This window comes from Macrotis lagotis, chromosome X, assembly GCF_037893015.1.
Source record: "Macrotis lagotis isolate mMagLag1 chromosome X, bilby.v1.9.chrom.fasta, whole genome shotgun sequence".
Taxonomy (NCBI): Eukaryota; Metazoa; Chordata; class Mammalia; order Peramelemorphia; family Peramelidae; genus Macrotis; species Macrotis lagotis.
In genome coordinates, this window is record NC_133666.1 from 313,058,819 (window position 1) to 313,062,209 (window position 3,391).

The following is a 3,391-nucleotide window of genomic DNA, read 5'->3' on the forward strand; positions in this document are numbered from 1 at the left end:
CCCTAGTATGTAGCTTTGGGTAACCAATGAAAAAGCTGTAGTTACTGGTCCCGCTGAAACCTCAGACTCCAGATACTTAAATTGTATCTATGGTTTTAAGTAAAGTGTTGATTACATGTGGTATTCTGCTTCCTACAAAAAAGGTTTATGATAAAAATGCAGTCAGTATTTGGACCAAAAAAGTATATGGTTTCACATTTGTTTCAAATGGCCTCCAAAGGGATAGAACAAAGATGGCAGAATGAAGTGGGCATTTTTATAAACATTTTGCCATACTTTCACAATACAACACTAAACAACTTTTAAAATCCTATCAAACTGAGTCAATTAGGTGGCACACTGAATAGAGAACTGACCCTGGAGTCAGGAGTACCTGAGTTCAAATCCATCCTCAGACACTTAATAATTACCTAGCTGTGTGACCTTGGGCAAGTCACTTAATCCCATTACCTTAAATAAATAAAAAGTTTTTTAAAAATCCTATCAAACCAAATTCCAAATAAGACAACCCATGGAAAAGTCGGAGTGAATCATGTTTTCCCAGTTCAGGAAACTTTCTAGGAAAGAAAGAGAGATAGTCGAAGAAACTGTAATGGGGACTATTAGGTTGTGCAGAGAGTAAGAAGTGGCACTGACTGTGGCTTTGGAGATAGGAGGGGCAATAGCAGGAGTGGGGATGGCACTGGCACCTAGTAGGCAAAGAGAGTATTAGGACTGAAGTATAAGGTCAGAAAGAGATCCTAAGGAATTCCTGTGCTAGCACTGGGGAGAAAACTAGGTGGCTTCTTTACCCATTATCCAGTTCTAACTCACAGTTTCAGGACAGAGTTCATAAGGTAAGAGGTGTCCTACCTGTTTAAGGACCAGAGTGAATACAAGGAGGGCAATGACCAGAACACTTCCCAAAGAAGCACTAAAAATGTATAGACCTCCAGATCTATCTGTGAAAGCAGGAGAAGAATATCAGAACGAAGCCCAGTCTAGCCATTCCCGACAGAGTGAATTGATTCCAGTTATAATATAAAGTTCACGTCTACTTCCAGTGAACCCCCAATGACAGACAACACTGGTGCTGCAGGAGGAGCCGGAGCCCCTGGGAGTCGGAGGCCAAGGCATCTTTCGCAGTGACTTCAGCAGTGAAGGCCAAGGCCAGGGCAGGGTCGTGGTCAAGGCTTCAGCCGCGGGGCCCAGGGAGGAAAGGCTGAAGACAAGGAGTGGGTTCCTGTCACTAAACTGGGCCGCCTAGTCAAGGACATGAAGATCAAGTCTTTGGAAAAGATTTATCTTTTCTCCCTTCCTATCAAGGAGTCTGAGATTATAGATTCCTTCCTAGGATCTTCATTGAAAGATGTGGTTCTGAAGATCATGCCTGTTCAGAAAAAACCAAAGCTGCACAATGTACCAGGTTCAAGGCTTTTGTGGCCATTGGTGACTACAATGGCCATGTTGGTCTGGATATCAAGTGTTCCAAGGAAGTGACCACAGCTATTCGTGGTGCTGTCATTTTAGCCAAACTTTCCATCGTTCCCGTGAGACCAGCTAATGGGGGAACAAGACTGGCAAGCCTGACACAGTGCCCTGCGAGGTCACTGGGCAATGCGGGTTGGTTCTGGTGTGTCTGATCCCCGCCCCTAGAGGTACTTGCATTGTTTTGGCTCCTGTGCCTAAGAAGCTCCTAATGATGGCTGGAAAGACTGCTGCAAGAGGCTGTACTGAAATTCTAGGCAAATTTGCTAAAGTTATCTTTGATGCCATCTCTAAAACATACAGCTACCTCACCCCAGACCTGTGGAAGGAGACTATTCACTAAGTCTTCCTATCAGGAATTCACAGATCATCTTGTGAAGACTCACACTCAAGTGTCTGTTCAGGGGACCCAGGCAGCTGCTGTGGCAACCACATAGATTTGTTTTTTCATTTTATAAACAAGGAATAAATTGAAATATGGCTGCTAGAAAAAAATATATAATATAAAGTTCAAAGTCAAGGAAACAGCTAGGTGGAGTAGTAGATAGAGCACCAGTCCTGAAATCAGGAGGACCTGAGTTTAAATCCAACCTCAGACACTTAATAATTACTTAACTATGTGACCCTGGGCAAGTCCCATAGCCCTGATAAAAAAAAAATTTAGAGTCAAAATTTAGTCTAGAAAAATGATCAAACACCAAAAAGAAACCTGATCATAAAAAAAAAAAATTACCACAGGGGAAACTCCAGACAAAATCAGACAATGACTTGAAAACATCTACAAACAAAACCTCCAAGAATAATGCAGATTGAACACAAGCCCAACAAAAATTTCTAAATGAGCTAATGAAATAAAAGTGAACAAAGACTTTAAAAATCAAATAATAGTAACAGATGAAAAATTAAGGTAAAATGAGCAATGCAAGAAAATTATAAGAAGAGAATTAATATTTTGTTAAAAGAGACACAAAAATACAAAAGAAAATTACTCTATAAAAATTGAAATTGATGAAGTTACACTAATGACTTCTTGAGAATTTAAGAAATGATAAAAGAAAGTTAAAAGACTAAATAAAAGAATAAAATATGGAATATTTCATGGGAAAAAAGAACTGACAAGAATATAGATTAAATAGATAATTTAAGAATTATTGTATTGCCTGAAAGCCATGATAGAAAAAATGCTTAAGACATCTTATTTCACAAAAAAAAAAAAAAATATCAGGGGCAGCTAGGTGGTGCACTGGATAAAGCACCAGCCCTGGAGTCAGGAGTACCTGGATTCAAATCCAGTCTCAGACACTTAATAATTACCTAGCTGTGTGGCCTTGGGCAAGCCACTTAACCCCATTTGCCTTGCAAAAACCTAAAAAAAAAATATGTTAAATCCAAAGGACAAAAATAGAAATTGACAGAATTCACTGATCACTTCCCAAAAAAGATCTCAAAATGAAAATTCCCAGGAATATTATAGCCAAATTCCACAACTTCCAAATCAAGGAGAAGAAAAAAATTACAGTGAAACAAAGAAATACAATTAAAAAATAGTTTGGCTTCATTCTGTGTTCCTGTTCCAACAACTTCAGTTGTTTCTCTAGATGCATATAACATTTTTCATCTTGAGTCCTTTGGGATTGTCTAGGGTCATATTACCGAGGGTATCTAAATCATTCATGGATTTTCATCATATAAAATTGATGCTACTATATACACTGTTCTTCTGGTTCTTCTCACTTCACTTTAAATTGTTCATGAAAATTTTTCCAGGTTTTTCTCAAATCATCCTGCTTGTTACTTCTTATAGCAAAATAATATTTTATTAAAATAAAATACCACAACTTGTTCAGTCTTTCTCAATTGATAGGTGTCTCCTCAATTTCCAATTCTTAGCCATCACAAAAAGAGCTGCTATAAATTTTTTTTG

At 38.3% G+C, this 3,391-nt stretch overlaps 1 pseudogene; it reads left to right on the forward strand.

The window, feature by feature from the left end:
• The first annotated feature begins 1,053 nt into the window (after window positions 1–1,053).
• On the forward strand, window positions 1,054–1,904 carry LOC141502352 (small ribosomal subunit protein uS5 pseudogene; annotated as a pseudogene).
• Window positions 1,905–3,391: the final 1,487 nt, after the last annotated feature.